Below are 21374 nucleotides of genomic sequence, written 5' to 3'. Positions count from 1 at the left end.
ACAGGTAAATAGTTGATTAATTATATGTGTTGCAGATAGTTAAAAGTGTAGTTCATATATATTTTATAATAAAACCCTGTCATCTGCATCATCTTATTTTTTATGAAATAGACAATTATCATTTATATTTTTGGAAATTCCTTTGGTGTTGTAGTCATGGTGTTATCACCATTGACACATAGGGGTTGAATACCTTGTTATGTTAATGCAAATATTTCTAAAGTACATTGTGTCAGTAATGTAGGTTTATGTTTATAGAATAAAAAAATGCAATTAGATTTTAAAGCATAAAATGTAGTTGTTTATAATTTTGACTTAATGCTTTTTCGTCACGATCACAATGTCTGCATGATCAGTATCTATGATTATCAGCATGTCAACACCTTACCGTGCTTGCTTGCTCCATTTTTATATCCCATCTCTTTTCGTTGTCCAGAAACAAGAGTTGCTGGAAGACTATCGGTTTTCATGATAAAATTCTGACTAATTAATCTTAACACCAAAAGCTCATAGAAGCTTCTGCTGAGTTCCTCTATATTACTCTCTGTGTCTGGCCACTGTTCTCATGCAATCACTGTGGCCCCCAAAAATCAATAGTTGTAACTTTTTTTTTTTTTTTTTTATAAAGAAAGGCTAACAAGGTAGTGGGAGCTGCTGAACTCTTCGGGCCTGTCCTCTGATCAGCTTTCATCCCTGGATTAGCTGGATCGACCCTCCTTGTTCAAGCCGCAGGGTGCACAGGTGTTCCCTCCTCAGTTATGCAGGTGTGGGCCAGTTCCCCCCTCACTCAGCAGCTCTCACTCTTCAAAGGCCAGGCGGCAATAAATGCCCCTAGTGAAATATGTCAGCGACAGTGCACAATCAGCCCCTCTGTTGAAGTGCCCCAGTAATCATTTCTTAAAGCACATTTAAAACAGCCCGTGCTCCCTTGTTTACTTGTTGTCAGGGTGGTGTGTGCGGTAAGTAAGGTCACTTTTGTAAAACAGGATGTATTTTTTTCCTAAGGCAATGAGAGCAATGGAGAGAGACTCGCCATTAGTCTCCCTCCAAGACTGACCGTTGTTGGGAGCAGTGCACTTATTACCCCGACTCTCCCCACTCTGCGTCCATTTTTTGATTGCTGCATTTATCATCGGGCGGTCGTGCTCTACATTATGGTAATAGGAAAATGAATGTCCTCCACAGGATTAATGTGTATACCCTGTCATACGTTTCAATCATTTATCAAAATTAACATTCAGCTTTCAGCTCAGTGAACACTGGTTGATGCATGATTTTATCTAAGATGTGGAAATTGTTGCTTCCAGCGGAGCTGAAGTAGAAAACGCTTTGTGTTTGTAATTCTCACAGCCCCCATGAAAACTTTGTGTGTATTTGCTGCGAATGCAGAAAACCACTCAAACTGACAATGCAGACCGTGTTTTAAATGACTGAGTGCAGTTTAGAGAGAGTCCAGAAGGTGAGTTTCATGCACTGATCGCATCAATCCTGTTTGGAATCACGCTACTTCCAAGGCAATGAAACACTTGCTCACTTTTGGATTAGCTTTTGAATTGCACCATCACCCATCCCCCAACACCTCTGTAATGAAACAGACTGCTCGCTCAACCCTTGAGGTGTTGCTGCGTTTGAGTGGGGGGGTAAGAAAACCAGGGGAGTGGTACACCAGCGTCACTTTTCTAAACATCTCACTGAGCCCGTCCACATTACCTACACAGTGTGTTTTCATATACGGCTATCTTGGCCCTGTTACTAAGCTCAAGGCAATTAGATGGCCCGTGTTCAGGTTTTACCCCCGTTAACTTCATAGAAATGTTTCCATGACAACCTCCATGCAAGTTAAAGCAACCAGAAGTGATCAAGTCCTTTTTTCCCCCTCCTCCCCTTCTCTTCCCCCTACTCCCTCCCACTTCAGTTCCCTCCCCCTAGTAAGAATGGAATTTGTGTTGACAGTTTTGGCCTTTAATGGCACTTTTGTGCCGCGCAAAAGTATTTGTTTACCAGGATCATATGCTGCAAGCTGTCAGCCTTGGAAAGATTGACTTCTCAAGATAAAAGGGTGTATTACATGCTTAAGAGGCCACCCTTTTGCACTGTAATTATCCACATCACAGTAATGATGTTTTGTGTGCCCCAGTTACTAAGAGTCTTGAGACAGCTCAGACTTTTTTAGTTACGCTCTGGGTCACTTCTTAAGCCCGACTCGACACTGTTGTCAGCAAGGAACGCTGTGACTGTTTGGCCGGAGAAAGGCTGTGCAGGGTGGGGTCAGGGGATGAGGATTAGAAAGGAGATTGCAGGCTGCCCACACAATGGTAAGTTACTGTAAGACCCATCTGAGAAAAGAGTCAGTCAGTCACTTCTTCACACTGGCCATTTGTCTCATCTCAGCTCATAGCCACGTGTAGAATTTGTTGCAGTTCATCTTTGTGGGTTTCATGTTTGCTTAGCCAAGTAAAAAAAAACTTGGTTTTATCTTTAGCTAGACCAAAACAATCACATGTCAAAATATCCTGCAGAGATTGTTTTGCAAATATTGGATTTTATGTTGTCTAACCTCCCTCTGATGATTCTGAAGCCACAAACAAATGACCCTACTCTCACAAGGCAAAAGAGTGTAGCTCTTGGCTGATGCATGTAACCTCACAGCGTGTCTAAGTCTGAAATGGAGAGGGACAGCGATGGAGAGTTATAAAACAAACTCTCTGGTTTGTGTGTGCAATGTTTCTCTTTAGGTATGCAAAATAAATCATGCCTTTTCATAAGGTCCAGCGTTCACCGTGGTCTTGACCATGGCCTTGTTCTTCATCATCTGCCTTTGAGCTGACACTCCACACTGCCACAAGCCTGGCCCGTAACACTAGCTGACCCTATCTATCTGTTTATCCAAATAAACTATGTGCTCATTTGAATCACAGTCAACCAGCAGCAGCCACAGATCTTTCATTGCTTTTTTTTTCTTCTTTCTTTTGTGTGTGTTTTTTCCCCTTTCCTTGCTGAGTTAACAATTGCATGTTTACTTGCTGGCCAGTGTGGTGTGAAGGCACGGCAGCTTTTATCCAAGTCACGGTCAGATGGACAGTGTCCTGGTGTGAAAAAAATTTGTTGGTTTTGGGGTCTTGCCCTGAATTAAAGATAGAGGGTCACTCATGGTAAAAGGCAAGGTCAGCGTCGCTCAGGCTGCATTCAGCCGTCAGCCTCGTCACTTGTAAACAGTCAAACCTGATGTGAGGCAGCGCTGAGGCAAACAACAGTAGCCGTCTCCACTGAAATGTTTAAAGGGCCTTTTATTAAGACATCTCTTGTATCTTTTAGTAATGAGATGAGTAATGAGATAGATACGCTGCACATTTAACAATACAAGTGAGGGAAGAGGTGGAGAAAGTTGTGATTCCAGCCTGATTGATGTCTCTCATTTGATGCCCACTGTGTAATGAGCCAGAACAATTATTAGTTTTTGATGTATGCATGGCTGAGCTTCAGCCATAGACTGTTTATTGATGAGCTGATTGCTGGCAGGAAACACACACAAACAGTCAGTACTTCCTCTGCCTCACATCTCCAAGGACCTTTCCGCTTTACCCAGGGAGACACAGGGAGAAAAAAAATGGGAAAAAATGTTTATTTCTAACATGTTGTGAGAGGGGGGGAAAAAAACATGGAGGGGGGGTTGTGACAGTAACAGTTTTTGACAGGCACATTAGGCTGCAGAAAGAGCATCCAGCTCGGGGCTGAGGGCATATGGTGCTGCCTTCTGCCGGCGTAGCTCTAGACCAAGTTACAACACTCGCGCAGGGTCACGACTGTCTCAGGTTTGTTCCTTCTGTCTCACTCACCTAAATAAAAACAGGAGGAAAAAATGGAAATGGGGGGTTGGGTGGTGGCGGTGGCGGTGGTGTGGAGTGGAGTGGGCTCAGCGAGGAAAGGGTGTTGTACAGTAGCTTTGTCTTTCAGTAAAGGACAAGAGGAAGGTTTCCAGTTAGACCCTGTGGGTCAGGACATTATTTGGTCAAAATGTGGAGAGGAGACATTTGACATTTTCAGAAATGCATCACTTTTGTGTTTGTGTTGTTTCATAGCCACACACACTCTCCACTGCAGTTTTTTTGTTTCTGGTTTGGAAATACAAATTTGCATAAATCATAATGGCAGTTATCTAGTTACACGCAAGTATAGTGTAGTGATTTTATTTTCATTCACCATCTGAACACCTAACTCGTGCTCTTTGGATGGCAACCCCTAATCCTACTCCAAACAATGGCCGTGTTTTCACCACATTGGCTCGACTGGGTTTTCTCCTCTGTAATGTGGAGAGGATGGACTTGGATAATGTGTAGGATGACGCAGGGCTCTGGTCTGAAGACAGCGGATCGGTGGGAGGGTAATTACAGGCTACTGTGCGGCTCTCTGGATTTTCCCTGGATCACAGCTATCGGCCTGGAAGCTCGGCCTGCAATGCTTTTTCTCTGAGAACAAAAGTAAAAACGGCCACAACATATGGACCCAGAAAAACAATGGTTTATTTTTATGATAATTGATGAGTGGTTTTTAATTTAGATTGTCACTTCTGGCGAGCAGCGGGGCAGATGGTGCAGTCTTGAGTGCTCATCAGAGCCTAAATACCTCCAGGCAGCTGTTGGTCATAAACTTTTTTCCTTTTCCTGCATGTTTTTTTTCTCTCTCTCCACATTTTCTCTCTTTAACGCGGCTCGGGTCAAAAGGAGTCAAACCTGTTACAGCACCTGTTTCTGCATATGCAAATCTGTTGTTTTGTCATTTCATTAGGCAAGGCAAAAAGACAAGGGTCCCTTGTGGTTGCAAATGCGACTGGCACTGGGCCCAGTTGGCATGCCACACAGCAGAAAGATGCTCGAGGCGGGGTTAGGGGAGGGACGAGAAAGTGTTTGTAGCAAAGCGACTCAGCCATCGGATGCCTTCACATTACGGCTCAATCTGGACGGGCTCCGAAAATTCTGAGTCAGAGTTGTCTGGGATTTGTTGAGGTGGTAACCGCTCCCATTATCTGTCTTTATCTTCTCTGTAAAGAGTGTCTGCAAGTGAATAACAAAGGACATGCCCGGTAGCCAAAAAACTGGCACACGCGTGTCTGGCACACGCCACACACCTCCTTCCCTCACTGTCTTCTCCTCTCTCCCCCAACCTCCTCCTCCTCCTCTTTCTCCTCCTCATCCCTTCATCATCTGGTGCTCTCCCGCAGCGCACGCCTCTTAACCACATGTGCCAGTGCCGGGCGTGCTCTTGCTCCGGGGCTAATTGTTCACTGGTAAACTGCATGCTTGTTGGTGGGGGTCTCCCCTTCATGCAGACACACTGCTACAAAGCAGGGATGGTGGCAGTGTGGTGGCGGTGGGTGGGGGTGAGAGTGTGTAGAGGAGGAGGAGGAGGGGGGGGGGTATACAGATCATGATCTCTCCATGCAGTTTATTTTCCCCGTATAAATCTAAAGCTTGTCAGTTGTAATCCGGCCTGTGCGCTGAATGCAACAAATACACCATGAAATTAAAGGTTATTGCAGGAGCGTAATGCAAAAGCTCTGTTTGAGATTACCAAAGCTGTTTCCAGACCTGGGGAAAATGAGAAGGGGAGACAGCAGAGTATGTATCTTTTTCTGTATTTGACAGTCCCAGAATCATCATCTTCTCCTTCTTCTCCTTCTTCATCTTATTACGGTGTTTAATATCACTCTTTGATTCACTTGCAACACAGTAGTATAAACAGCCATCCAGATGTTCTGTGAAGTTGAGTTTTTTGCTCCGTTTCCTTTCTAGTTCTCCAGCCTAACTAACCTGTGGCTGAATCCAGTTTAATTTATTATAACTTGTTCAAATCTAGTGCTATTGTCATCTTTTGATGAGTGCTTCGGCCCAGACTTAGGAGATAGATGGATGAATGGGAAGACCTAGGACTAGTCCCTGTGCTGAGCTAATCTCATCTGATAACTGAGGCCTTCCTCCTCCTCCTCCTCCTCCTCCTCCTCCTCCTCCTCCTCCTCCTCCTCCTCCTCCTGTCTTTCCTTTCTTTTCTCCCCCTCTCTGTCCTCCTCCCTTTTCTGCCGTGGCTTGGTGGGTCTGATTTGTAGTTGTGCTCCTCTCTCACCACACAGACGGCATTAAAGCCAGGCCCCACAAGCCCCCTCTGATATAGGAGAGTTCATTAGAGATGTGCCTTTGATGGGCAGCCTTTTCATGTGACTACCGGTTTTTCAAATACCTTGATGTAGAAGCTTAAGAAGGCATTGTGCAGTAAGCCCTCCTTTTGATGCGACTTATTTAGATCTGCATAGTAAATCAGGGGGGAGTAAATAACCAGCCAGCAGATGGAAGCAAGGAGATAAGGCACCAGCGAACAATCGCATTTGTATTTTGTTATGATGTTGACAGCAGCTAAAATTCACTAATCTAGAGCCACTGATCTGCATTTCAAAGAAATCTCATTTAGCAGCGGGGAGGATAAAGTTCCCCTCATTGTGTCTATTTTATTGCATTCTTCACTAATTTATCTGCCCACAGATTTAACGTGCAGGGCTTGGTGGTAGGAGCCAGCGTCCGCGCGTTGCATAGGGGGTCTTAAATACTGTGAAAGCGGTTACGTCTAGACTGTGAGCTGAGGGTAATTACACGTCTGACCATGAATAGAATGAGTTTGAAGACTCATCTTTCTTCGGGCGGGCCTGAATTGCTCGACTAACACTGATAAGGAGCATTTGGTCCCTACAGAAATATTGCCAGTGACTTTCCATAATGCCCCCCCCCCACCCTCCACCCCTTCCAACACCAAGGATGGTATTTACTTTTAAGATAAAGTTATTGTGTACAATAATCTGACTTGTTAGCATAATGTCCTCTTTCATCGCAGGACCCTCCTTTTTCTGCAGTGTGGAGGTATTTGTGGTCCGGGTCTTAAATAGTTTATCTTGACTTAGTGCGCGAGCGCTTTATGTAAATATCAGCCTATAGCATTATTAGGCCTTCATGAATACTTGAATACATCCGCCATATTTATAAGTTGATAGAATTTACCAATGGTTTTATATTTGGCATAAAGGTATGTGTGGTATTTGTAAATCCTCACGAATTGGAGGTCATACAGACTAATAGCATTCCTAATGCTTTTCCAGTGAATAAAATATGTCATCTGCACAGCCCAGAGCTGTTGTGATATTGAAGTCTACTCACCGTCAAATAATTTGAAGTTAAGGGGCATTAACTTGAAATAATGTTTTATATCTAAATTATGTTTAACACTGCACTATTTATTTTTTACTTCAAGGTGAACAGCTTTTGCCATCTCATTCAGCCAGGCTTTTTTGCAAAACCTTATCACATTTTTTCCTCCTGTTTCATAAAGAGATATTCCGATCTTCAGTGTGTATACAGACACAATACAAATGAATCATATGATTTTAGAAAGCCCCATTTGATTCTAAACTTGTCAGACCTTTTCATGTCTGTTTTTCCCAGCATACAGTTCATTGCTTGGTGCCAGCCCCACCACCACCCCACCCCCCACCCCACCTCTCTCACCCCACTCTGAGTAAATGTTGCACAGCAATCTGTGCAACATTTTCCACAAACTCAAAACAGTGAAAAATTATAGCAGTTGGCATGTTTTGTTTTCAGCTGTGCTCTTTGAGCTGAGGGCTTTTTGTACAGTTCAGAGAGCACATTCCTTAGGATTCAGCAGTCACTGGTTGCCTGTAGGGGTCATTGGAATTCTGGGAGAATAAAAGGGAGAAGAAAAAAAAATCTCAGAGAGGAACATCCAGGCCGTTTCGTGCCCCTCATGCCCCCGGCAGCAGAAATTTGCCTCCACCATGCTCTCATCTACAAGGCTAGTTCAGTGTTTTTTTTTTTTTCTCCCAATACTTTAAATGTGATGTATGTGCAGTAAAAACGTCCAGGGCAATCTGTAGTCAAATTTGTGGTATTGTACATTCCTGCTGCACTCGTGTGATTAACACAAAAAATCATCAATACTAATGGTCACTAAATTACATAGATGCCATAGCATGTGTGCTTGGATGCAGACAGCTCAGTGGAAGTACATGAGAAATCAATTGTGTCAGGTTAACAGTGTGATTTACTTGGCGTTGAGAGCTTGAGCCCTCCAGGCACTGCACCTTTTTAACTTGAGAGAGTGGGGATTGTGTGTGTGTGTGTGTGTGTGTGTGTGTGTGTGTGTGTGTGTGTGTGTGTGTGGGTAGGTGGGGGTGCTGGGGTGGGTGGACTATAGCTTGTGCTGTACTGTGCATTGCCTGTTTGTGCATGCACTCACACATACACACACTCACGGCAACATCCAGGTGCACTTTGTTGTTCCAAAGTTTATTGCTTTCACCTACGAGCCATACAGAAAATGGTTATGCAAGACACAATCTAGCCCACACATGTCCACACCAGCACCAACTGAGGGTAGGAAACATTTAAAAAGAAAAAAAAAAAAGATCAGTATGTCATGAGATGGATCTGGACTTAATGGTATACGCTCTGTTTTTTGTCTTATCTCAGATAGCTGACATCGCTGGACTCCTTCCATTCCTGTGACGGACAACAACAGCAAGTTCTCTCCCTTAGGGTGAGTATTTGAACATGGTTCCTTCATGTCCATCTGTCAAAGAATCCTTAACCTTGAGATAGATTAGAGCAGCTTTAACAGTGTCTTTCCGAGGATCAGTGTTAAAATGAACAGTGGTCTACACAGTGTATTGTCTCAAGCTCATTCTTTCAAAGTGAAACTCTTATATGAAATGTCTGTTTGGATAAAAAACAAAATCATTTTTACAATTTTTATTCCAACCAGTTGCCAAATGTGTCTTGGTTGTGATAATACTGTATTGTTAACCCCACTGTGTCTGGGTGATTGTAGTATCTAGTGGAGGTCAAGGGGGCTCCATCCCCCCTCAAATGTAACAAATCTTCATCTTGTCCACCTTGATAGAATTCCCCCTCCACTGGGCAACCTCTCAGTTGTGCCTGTTTGGTTTTCACACCCCAAGGATTTTCAATCTACTCCACCTTAGAAGTTATGATATGCATTATGGCCGACAAATGTGGGCAAGCTTGGAGAACAGGCTTTTTATTTATTTTGTTGATGTCTTGATTGAGATTTGTAGCGGAACAGAGCGGGATAAGAGTACAGGGTTTTTATTAGCTTTAACCTGATGTCAGTGCACCTACTATGTATTACTGTATACTGGTTAGAGCCTACAGCTTTATTCAGTGTATCGCTGTTGTGCTTTGTCCAATTGTCCATTTTTTTCATTTTAGGATGAAATATGCACATGTACACTCTGCACCCGTAGAACAAAGCAGACGACGCACATTGTAAAGTCCAAAGTGGTAAGTGAAAGTACTTTTTATTGTCCATGCATGTCTGGTGTTGTGTTTTCTCCCAGATTACTGTGTTGACTGTAATGAGCCAATCAGTTCATTACAGTAATCAGTCATAACGGTTGGTGGGGTTTGGTTTGGGAAGAAAACAGACCTGGTCGTGAAATGATGAATCAGCAGAGCCAGGGACAGGGACATTAAAATCCCTATCAAATTAGGTTGTGTTAGGAAATTTTTATATATATTGATCCATTACAATTAAACTGATTTGAGATGTAGGACCTTAATGTGCACTTCCAGTTGTTGGGTATATTTCTACGCCTTTCTCATGATCAGTGTTGTTTTAGCTTGATATTTAATAATGGACATTTAGAAGTGATACCAAATAACAACAGCAAATTAGTAAATATCTAAGAAGTATGAACTATTTGGTTGAATATGCACCTTTTGTAGTCCAGCAAAACTTGGACATGATCATAGACAGCTCTATTTAAAACTAATGAAACAAGGTGCTGTTTGCCACCAGGTCAGTCCGCAAATGAGTGTGAAGAAGCTCAGGTCACGTAACGGGAGTCACCAATTATATCTCCAGCATGACTAATGTGGCCATTCTATCGATTAGATCTCTCATATATATAATCACGCATCCATGCTGCATGACCGCACACACATTTCCAAACACTTTCAGGGAGTGACGGTGAAAAGTAGAGGAAAAGTTTTCATTAACTTCGTAAAAGTTTGGCATCAATCGAGTGGTGTGTGTGTGTGTGTGTGTGTGTGTGAATGTTTCAGTGATTTGCTGCGTATACATATGTTCCAGTGCTGTCAGTAAATAATGAATCAGTACAATAAGAGCTATATAAATTGGTTGGCTTAAATATTCAAAAGGATAGTAAAAAGTGGAGTTATTTTGGGTTTGTAGATGAAAATTGCCATCCGTTTGTCATGAATCCATAGGTTTATTTATATCATCTGCCCTCAAACTAACAGAGAAAATGTATTCATTTTATTACAATGTCATGAAGTAGTGCCTTTGAGGTACAGATATGATTAAAGCTTGTGGGCAGGAGTAAAGATGCTGAGTGGCTTGGCTGTAGAACCAGGTCCACTTCCCCTAGAGTCCTATCTTTCCAGAGTGAAGCAGAGTCCAGATTTCCTTTTCCACCTAAAAGAGATTTAAATATTAGTTCTTAATTTGTCTAGTATTCAGTTAAATCTTCAAAGATGAACTCTTACTGCATATCTGCTGGCCTAAAAAAGTCCTTCTAATCATTACGAAAAAGTGTAATTGCCCCAACACCGCAAGTTGTACTTCCAGTGCAGACGTATATAAAAATCTACAGCAATTAAGTGAATCTGTGGCTGCTTTAAAGAAGCTGCAGTTCAGACTGAACAGCCCTCTGCTCACATTTCCAGTTTGAAATTGATTTCTTGTCATAAATCAGAGACCTCTTGTCATTCCATTTCCAATCCTCAAATGGTTTCTCTGAGCCTGCTAACTGTCGTCCCTGTGAGTGGGCAAACAGGGGGAACCTCAATGGGTCTTTACCCTGGGCACTCAGAGCAGTCGAGGGGGTAGAGGCAGAAATCAAAGGGACTTGGATCATTCCCCATTGGCAGCCTCCATTGTCTAGCTGATTTGGGATTGGTGGAGAAGGTGAAAACTGCAGGGTGGGGACGTGGGGGTGGATGGAGATCAGGCAAAGCAACCCCCTTTTTTTCTAATCTTTATCCACCATTAACCCCAGTGCCCCAGTGTGTGGCTGAGATCAGGGCCATTGGTCAATCCCCCATTCACTGCCACCCAGAATATTTTAAAGTTAAGCTCCCTCGCTTAACAAAAAAAGTCTTACTCATCAAAGGTTTACTTTTCCTTCTTTCCCTCTCTTCCTTCCTTTTGCTCTCAGTCCCAAGGATCTGCTGCTGTTCTTCATGCACCCTTCTCTCAATGGTCCACTGTTTTGTCTTCACACTTAAGCAAAGGGGGGAGGGAGACAAGTTGGAAGTTTTGGAAGTTCCCCAAGTTTCCATATTTCAGTTTAATGAGGTTTGGTTTGGGGTCTGATAGTGTCGTGCTGTGAGCAAATTGGAGCAAAAGTGGATGAACCAATGACGTCCTGCCCTTTGCTGATCTCTCGGATTAGGAGCTGTCCTGTTTTTAAATAGACTCAGGAATTGTACTTACATTATTTCCGCTGGGGAAATATTTTTCGCACCTGATATGTATATTCCCAGCTTTTTCTTCCTTTGGTCCTTCTTTGCCGGTGAGAACACCCCATATGAAACCCATCACACCTCCAAAAGAAAACCATAACTAGGCTGAATTGAGTCCAGATCTCCTGTTTCGAATGAACGTTTCAGACTCTTTCTTTTTCTCCGTGCTGTATCTTTTCTTAGCTGTCAGGTATTTATCTTGCACGAGCCTGTCGTGAAAGTGAGATGACCGAGGGACAGAATATAGAAACGCAAGAGAGTATGTTATGCAGGGTCGGTGGTGAGGAGGAGAGAAAAGAGATTGCACGAGGAGTGTTTGTCCAGAGCGCACAGTTGCCATGAGAATGGAGGTGGAGAGAGAGGGGAGGTGAGGAGGCTCAGAATGAGTATTGCCATCATTCCTTAAGGAGAATATAAAGAGGCTCAATGAGCCTATTGATCCTCATGGCAGTCTCTGCTATCCCCCCTCTCCCTATCTCTTTATCTCACTCCGCCTGTTATCCAGTTGTTTCTAAAATGCAAGAGCTTCATGCTATTTTTGCAGAACAATGTGTGATTTTTGAAATTATTTATCAAAGAAAAAGGTGTACAGTATTTGCCCTCAGCAGAGGTGGCCTCAGTATATATTTGGGGCCGCTCCAGTGTTTCTGTCTATGTGCGTGGCGCGCCTCATATTAGGGATGACTGATACTCTGGAAATGACTGATTGCAAATACTGCATGCACCCACTTAATTTCTATAAACGAGCAGGGATCTAGTGTTTCACATGTTATTCTTTCCCCGCAATTTAATTGGAGAAATCTTGGGTGCAGAAGCTGGACTCCATGGCATCTCTCCAAGAGCCTGAGATTATTGTGAAACCCAACCCGAGGCAGGCATGACATCAGAGCCGCCTGACATCGGTTTGAACTCCTCATTTCAGGTGGGAAGAATTATGAGTGGCTTCGTTCGCAGGTGATCGTGTCCAATGAATCAGTCGCACACAGTCGCTCATTCTTCTCCCAAGGTCTAAACGCTGGTTGTCTTGACAGACTGAACTCGTGTTTTTATCACCAAACTGTCATGCAGCCTGATTTTTCAGCCTGCACACATAGCCCTACGTTTATGTTAGCCCTTCACAGTCCAGTGCTTTATAGGGATATTGCCATTATGACTTAAAGTAAATCTATCTACACAGTTTTTAACCTACAGGTGACTTGTGTTTATCTCAGACAAAGCATATCATGTGACACATCGGTGTTAAAATCAGTGCAACATTCTTTTCATTCAGTTATATTAATAATATCACATCAGTAGAAATTCAACACTCACAACAATGGGATGAAATAAGACTTACATTGTTTAACTAATCAGATACAATACAGTTTTGTATAAATGTAAATGAGTTATTTGCTCTTTTCCTTGTTATGTATATAATGAGATTTTGTTCCATGTGTATTTAAATGGAATGACAACAGCATTCAAATTATTTCACTCAACATATTACTTACACATTAACTTTTAATTACAAGTGTGTCTTAACTACACTACACTTTTTTTTCACTGAATAGTTTTATGAAAACGACTCAATTGTATTATTTTTGTATTAACATTGTTCATGAGGTGCTGCCTTCCTAGCACTCTTTCTCTCTCTCTCTCTCTCTCTCTCTTTTTTTTTTCTCCTGAAGTTAAAGTTTCAAATCAAACTACACAGTCACAGCCACTGAAATGCTTTTACTCCAGAGGCAACAAGCCAAGTCCTTTGTTCATAATGATCATTTGATCGCGGCTTGAAAAGGGATACAGGCGGCAGTGAAACCCGACAAGCGCTTGGAATCTGACTTCCTCATCACAAACCACAAGCCTAGACAGTGCAACTGTTACTACCTGGTTGGAGGCGAAATGGGCAGAGAGCATCCGTGTGTGTGTGTGTGGAAAAACACGCACACACACATTCACACAGCATGCTCGATTTGGGTCATAGAGCTGACAGACAGTGGAATGTGAATGTGTGTATGTTGACAAACTCCACTGCACTCTGAATGGGGTTTGTGATTACACCTCATCATGCGTGCTGCACCGGTCCTGTTCCCTCTCTCCCTGTCTCTCTCTTTCTCTCTCCCCCTCTCTCTGCCATTTACTTCCCTCTCACTCCCTCTCTCTCCCCATTTCTCCCTCTCTCACCACAGTGCCTCTTGGGCAATCATGTGGTCACACTACCTGACTCCTTGCTGCTCAAGAGTGCAGTTGACAAAAACAGCCCGAGGCCCGTCATGTGGAAAAGATTCAGTCGGCACACAGCATACATTCTACCCCCCCCCCCCCCCCACCCCACCCCACCACCCCAGCCCACAACTCCTCACTTTCTCCCACTAAGTAACTGAAGCGCCGGGGTGTTTCCTTCTTCTGCTCACCTGTGAAGGGAAATGGCATGTCTCTCCTCCTGTCCATGTGTGCGTGAGTGTGTGCACGTGTGTGTGTGTATATTCGCAGCGGATATTTTTGTGTTTGCAACTTTGTGACCACAGAGCGTGGATGCCGCTTTAAACAAGCCGCGTGTGCACAAGTGCGTATGGGTGTCTGTGTGTGCTCTTCCCTCCCACACTCTGAGAGGTGCAGGCAGTTTCTCTTTGTCAGTTGAGTTGCACTCCTCATGTCATGTAACATAAAGCTGGAGGTCAGTGAGAGCTCTCAGCTGTCAGTCAGCCTGGTGGTCCTGGCCTGTCGAGCTGCTCACCTGTGTTTATTGGACAAGACCTGCTCCGCACTACCCAGGGAGAACACCTTGTCTCCCTTCCTTTCTCCTCTTCTCCTTCCCTCTCCCATGCTTTCTCTTTCACTTTGTTTTTGTCTGTTTCTATCATTCTCTTTGTCTGTCTTGCTCGCTCCTTCTCCCTGTCTCTCAACACAGTATTGTCTTTTATTTAGCTTTTCTCTTTTATTTTTTTGAATCCACCACTACCTTTTCCCCCCAAGTTCTTCTCCCCGCTGTCCTGTATAGTTTATTTTTCCTGGCTTTCTTCCCTACTTCTCTTTTTCTACTATCCTTTTGTTTCCCTTCTCCCTCCTCTCCCGCTGTCCGTTTTTATTTTGTATTATTTTGGGACCTCTTTGTCAAGTCCTTCAGTTTAAAGCCGCGCCATCTCTTTGGTGTTCATCTCTTCTCTGCACCTGGCTGAGCACACACACGAGCATGCACCCACCGCTGCTAGACGACTGATTGAAACTTGTGTCTCAAAGTTGCTAATGTTCACTGAAGCATTATATTGTAGATAAAGTAAATAAACTAGGGTGCCATGGGAGGAATCTCTGGAATAGACTGCAGTGATTGGGCAGATGACACACACACACACACACACACACACACACACACACACACACACACACACACACACACACACACACACACACACACACACACACACACACACACACACACATATATACAGTATATATATACGCACACACACATACGTGAATGTAGCCTTTCTCTTTCACATACACGCACATAAACAGACACACACACAAGTGAATGGGTGAAAAGGTGTCAGTGATGTTGAGGTGTGAGCAGAGCACAGGGAAATAGATATTTTCTATGGCTCAGGAATTTCACGAGTTTAATGTTTTTTGAGGAGCTTTCATAGAAAAGTAACAGTTGCACTCAAGAGCTTGGAGTCAAGGCCTGTCAGTACATAGTCCACACTCTGAATAAAGCATATCATGCAAAAGACATGTATTTTCTGTACTTTTCTGTACAAATTTCCTAGAAACCATACTTAACCAGATAGCTTCCACAGATTTTCAAAAAGTTAATAACCAAAAAAAGCGATTTGCGATCAATTAAAGCTCTTTTATTCTCACTCTCTTCACCCTAAACTCTGTAATTCTACTTTTCTTTTCACAAGTTCTTTCAAACCATCGTCAGTCAGTTTAATTCAGGTGATTTTTTTTTTTTTGCAGGTAAGACTTATTATTGGGCTAGTTAGCATATTGGTTAAATGCGAGGGCTGACTCTTTGAGTTTTAAACCAGTGTCCACTGAATGATCTCTCAGCCGAGAGTGCTAGCAAGGCAGCAAAGCCACACACCGAAGGAGCCCCACATTCATATTTCCACCTGGCGTTATATAAAACTCCCTTTTATTTGCTGTGCTTCCATTCTGCGCCGTAAAGTGGTATAGGTGACATGGTAATACATTTGCATTGTGCCCAGTGATAAATACTCTACCAAGTCTTACTCACTCCGCTGCTTCCGAATGTGTTCGGACAGCGCCTGCATTGTCAAAGGCACGGGGGTCATTCAAAACTCGCTCTCCCTCCCTTCTGGCTTTTGTCAAATATTTCTGCGCGGGTGATAGTTTTCTCATTTATTTAGTGAATAGTCGGCGGGTGAAGAAGAAAGAGAGTTTTACATTATGGAAATGATGGAATGGGTTATAATCTCCCACATATTCATCACGGCAGACATTGGACCCTTGTGATACCGTCCTCCATTTGGCTATTGTTCCCGTTCTCTTTCCGCGTACTGTTCCCCTCAATGGGCAAAGCAGGCTTTAATCCCGTCTCTCTTTTGGAATGACAATGTTTACTAGCTATCTTTCAATAAGGAGCCAGGAGCATGACACACATCCCTCTGTCAGTAAATGCTGCATGAATGTGACAGATCCAGCTACAAAGGGAAGGTATTGTTAGCCATCTGAGGATTGGATGGAAAAGGTGACTGGACGTTCGCGGGTACTTTTTCGTAACCGCTGAACCTTTCAGAACTTTTTCACCTGACTTACCGTTTCATCTGTACTTACTGTATACATTATATCAAATGAAAAAAAGAATTTTCTTTCGAGCCTGTCCATAAAACAACACACTGACATGGAAATGTAATTATTGTACGTAAGTAGGGATTATGGTTGTGGATGTTGACAGTGAAGTGGCTCTTAAAGCATGTGTTTAACACACCTTTGTGTGGATCAGACACATTCTAGGAAAGAGCGAAGATATCTGCACAAAACCCTACAGCCCCACCCCTCTCTTATTTTTCTCACATTGCCCTTGTCATATATTTACAGTTCACCAATTAATGTGTTTATTTTCCCCACTAATTTGTCTCTTATTGTAAAAGGATGCAAAAGCGAGCTAATGAGATCATCTGTGTAGAAAACTATACAGTGTAAGTGTGGAAAAGAAGGAAGCAAAGAGGAAAAATATGTTTGTCTCGTTTTATTTTCCTCAGATTCCTTCATCCCCAGCAAATTGTTTTCCTGACAAAGTCTTGACAGCGTTAGGGATTAGCGCCATAGCTGCTAACAGTCATTAGTGTGTTTTCACTATTGTGTCATGCACTGTTTTCTACCCCCCACCCCCCCCACCCCACCCACCAATACCTCCTGCGTGTGTCTCCTGCTTTCGTGCCGAGCGAGAAATGAAAAACAATCGTTACGACCTCCAGCGACCCCTCCTGACGCACAGTCAGTTAAATGGTTTGTAAGACGTTTAATTACCAAATGGTATAATCGTTATTCATCTCATCATTAGATGTATGATATTAAGTGAATTGCCTCCCCTGGGTCCCTGTGTTTCACAGATCAATAGATTTAGATGGAGCTTGAAGGGGGTGGGGGGCTGGGTGGGCAGTTAAAACACTTCTGAGGCCCCAGATATGAACACATGCATTGTTTCTGTGATGCACAGTGGTGACATTCGCTCATTATTTATGCAATTAGCTTTTATATAGGTTTAATTATGCTAATTTCTATGTCTACACCCCAGAATGGCAGTATGTCAGTGTTTTAAATGGATTTACGGCTCCTGGGTTTATTTTGATGGTGAAAGGACGTGAAACAATGAACAAGGTTATGGCACCACAGACTTCCCGTCGGCAGAGTGCTTGCGTTTGCACTTTGGGACACTTTGTTGGTATCAAGCATTGTTTGAAGGCATTGTGGAGATTGCTAATGCAACGTGTACACCTCTGAGGCCCTGTAGCCCGCAGCTTGATATCGCCTGTATTCCCAAATGTGAATAGGGCTGAGTGGTGATCGGGGACTTGCTGCACCGCAAGCTGCTTTTCACTGCATCCAGCACTACTAGCCTGAGTTAATTGTCCATTATCTACTATTATCTAAGCTTTCCCCCTCTCTCTCTTTTATTCCCTCTCACTCATGATTCCAGCCGTCACCACCAGTTTCACTCACTCAATATGCTGTATCCACTGCTTTTTTTTTTCTTTCTCTGCCCACTCCCGCAGCTTTATACCAGTGTTGTAGCCAAGTCCTGGCAACTGAGTTCAAATAGTAATAATGATTCCCTTTGTTCTGAGGTACCTCGAACAGGATTGTGAACATGAAGCCAGCAACGCAGCATGTTCATTTCTTGTCTTATCATCAGACCGCTTGAGTGGGTGGGGTTCTTCTGTCTAATATTCCCATCCAGAGCAAAGAGTGAGGATTATTTATTTAAACAAAACATGCAGACATATAGAAAACATATGAATTACACCTTTTGAAAAGTGTTTTTAATAAGTGTTGGCTAACAGTGAGGAGTAATGCCTTCGACAGGGAAAAAAATCTCTCTTATTTTGGGTAAATAAAAAGGATTAATTAAAGTTTACCAAAGAAGACTCTCTTCCTCTCCTGCCTTCAGTTTGATCAGGTGATAGATCTATCTGCTTAGGTGTTTGAGGAATCCTCAGAAATTTCACTTGATGGCACTGTTTTCCTTTTTGCTCCAGCTGAAGCAACAGGGCATGTTTTATGTATGCTGGGCACAATGTGAAAAGCCTGGCTGTGCCACAGATACGTGTGCCTTTCCCTTCTCTTCCTGTCCCTGGGCACCGGGAAACAGTCAGGAACACTGACAACAATAAAATCATGCACTATACCATTTTTAAAAAATCATTATGCTTCAGATAAAGTGGTTGAAAAGCGAGTACACATTGGCACAGTTACTGTATAGTGCATTAATTTTCCCTGTGTTCTGGAGTATTTTCCTTTTTTTTTGGCTTGCTGTGTCTTTTCTTTGAAAAAGTTGGAGGGTTTCTTATTAAATCTTGCCTGCGTGGAAAACATAATGTGTATGTATTTTAATGTAAATTTAACCTAAAAAAACAGGGAAAAACAGGAATTCTGCCTTATTCAGTCATTCAAATTAATGAAACTGTATTCCTCCTGTGCTGCCAGGCATCACTTTAATAACTGTATCAACAAGATGATACATACTAGAAGGCCTGGAGTGGTTTTGTAAGTTGATTTAAATCCACACCTTCCTCTGAACTATGAGGCGGATCTCTCTCCCCAACACACTCGCATTCATACACACAGTCATTCATTCATGCATGCATTTAGGGTTTTCATTTAGTTTTGTTATAGTTTAGAGTTGAATAAAATAAATAGAATAAATATATTAAAGCATAAAATCCATTTGAAAAGGACAAATGGCTGCCCTCTGTCCATTACTCTCACTGCTGTCTGACAGAGACGCAGGATTAAACTGGGTTTAAATAGGGGTTGGATGGATGGATTGGGGGTGTGTGGGGCGGTGGGGGTCAAGATCATATTAAGTGCTCACAAAGCAAATGGTTCAACATTAGGAAGTGTTGTTCTGGTGGCCCTGCCTCATGAGCAGCCTGTAAAGGCGCAATACATCACAGTGAAAAATAACCAGCGCTTGTATTTCAGCATCGTGCGCATCATAAATAAAGGTGTGCCTTGTATAATTGAGGCTTGTGCATGGGGAACTCGGCTGGAGATGAGAAATGGAAATCTGTGTACTGGTAAATAGATAATCACACAAAAGTAATTGAGGTTTTCAAACCCCAATCTAGTCTGCCAGCATGAGCTCGTTTGCATGTTAATCACGTCAGTGATTTCCCTTCATCACAGGGAAGTCCGTGCACACTTCCATAACCAGCTTTTAATTGCATTTAAAATGTCACAGAGGTGGAACACATGTAATTTAGCCAGAACTGTGTCCAAATTAATGGGTACTACTGAGACGCTCCATTGGACAGGCTTGGAAATGAGAGAGGCTGTCCATTGTTTGGGTCTTTATTAGAGATGCCTCAGTCTTCCAGTCTCTCCATGATAACATCTCTACAGTACCTTTTGAAGTTTATATCAAGACTTCAAAATGAAATCTGACAAGCATTTTGTGAACGACTTAACACTACAATAGATGCCAACTTCTTGCAAAATAAGCCAAATGGATGGACATTAGAAAGGTGGAAAAAGAAACATCAAAGGGAGAGACCACAAAGTCAAAGTGTTGGGTTTTAATGGAGAAAAAAAAGGAGGAATAGTTTATTTTCTTTCATCACCAGGTGTTCTTTGGCGTATAAATTACTGAGATGATGTTTCCATAACACAGCTTAGGGCACTCCAGAGAGGGGAAACCTGCAAAACAGACCTATTTAATTTTTCATAGAGGTGGACCATCAGGAGCAATAAGCCAATATTCCTCTTCCCCTTTTCCAGATGCCTTCTACACCACTGTATCTTACCAAAATCCAAGCCCCTCTTACTTTTTTCCTTTTTTTCAAAAAAGAAAAAGTTCTGCCGAGACCTACATGAAAGGAAGGAACTGTTGAAATGTTAATTTTACCATCTGCTGTCGAGGCCTGCTACCTTTTTTTGTAAGTGTGTGTGTGTGCGTGCGTGTTTTCTTTTTTTTCCCTCCCTGCCTTCGTTAATTCCCAGTAGTTCTGTTCTGTTTCATGAATGTGCTGCTATTTTGGCTGTTTGAAGTCATGGGGTCTCAGCGAGCACGGCTTTGACTGGCTGGAAAATACAATGCCACATGGTGGATGGTGGAGACTGTCCCATTAGTTTCCTGTTTAGAGCCCGGTCCCAGCGAGTAACCCCTGTTTCATATACCAGTCCCAAGGTTCCAGTTACGCTCCCATGCCCACCTCCAGTACACAGTCTCGTGCTCAGTTGGGCTCGCCCTCTCTCTCTCTCTCCTTCCTCAGTCGGCGCGTCTTTGGGGACCTATTTAGTCTGTTTATCTTAATGCTGAGGATTTTAATCACTCGTTTACAAGACCCCTAGCACCTTTATCTAATAAAAGGTTTTTCCTCTCAGCACACATTATTGCTAGTTTTTCTGTAAGCTCAATAAACCTCAGCAAATCCGAGATAGAAATGAAATTCTTGACAATTGTGTTTCTCCATCTTTTTTTCATCTCAGAAGTTGACACTTTTAAAAGCAAAAGTATATTGCCAAGTTTGCTGTGAAGATTTTGCCAAATGGATAGATTCCATTGTGAGATTTGATAGTTGGCAATTAGGGTGAGACATCCTGTGTGCAGAGTTGCTTAGCATTTTCCTTGGCCGGGACCAGATTGTTTAGTCTGCTCTCATTGTGAGCTGTTTCTGAGCTGCAGTTGACGGTTGTTTGCAGAGCGCTGGGGGAAAATGTGAGAGGGGCCAGTGCCTTTCTCTATTTATTTATTTTCCCCGTCCTTGGAGCTGGAATCTGATTTGTGTTCATGTTTCTCTATTCTCTCTGAGCGGTTTTTAAGTGTGGCTGCTGAAATCTAGACTCTGTATGACCTCACTGCGCGGCCTGTGTTTCATTAATGACCAGCCCTGTGGTTTGGGGAGAGGAATATTTTTCATATGACACCGCCTTGCATTAGCGTGGAGCGGCAGCTGCACAACCACAAAACCATCCAATTTTGTGGCTTTGAAAGGTGTGAAAAGTTCAGCTCCCTATAGCAGGCCTTGCATTTATAATTATATTCAGCGTATGCAAGAGTGCGTGTATAAGTGTCAAAGAGCGGAACTACTGAAGACTTGTAAAAGCAACACACAAAAAAAAGTCACCTGCTAATGAAACATT

The 21374-nt window shown here is 42.9% G+C and overlaps 1 protein-coding gene across 4 annotated transcripts in view; it reads left to right on the top strand.

Annotated features, from left to right (window-relative positions):
• foxp2 (forkhead box P2) overlaps positions 1 to 21374 on the top strand; it is a 103623-nt gene that overhangs the window by 836 nt on the left and 81413 nt on the right. For all 4 annotated transcript variants that reach the window (XR_014596394.1, XM_083999739.1, XM_083999738.1 and 1 more), the window contains exons 2-3: positions 8529 to 8595; positions 9288 to 9359. The gene's annotated coding sequence lies outside the window, so the exon portion shown is untranslated. The remainder of the gene's footprint in view (positions 1 to 8528; positions 8596 to 9287; positions 9360 to 21374) is intronic.

The sequence above is a fragment of the Trachurus trachurus genome (assembly GCF_905171665.1).
Source record: "Trachurus trachurus genome assembly, chromosome: 23".
NCBI lineage: Eukaryota > Metazoa > Chordata > Actinopteri > Carangiformes > Carangidae > Trachurus > Trachurus trachurus.
Note: the sequence above shows the minus strand (reverse complement) of the source record. Positions and strands in the feature narration are given on the sequence as shown.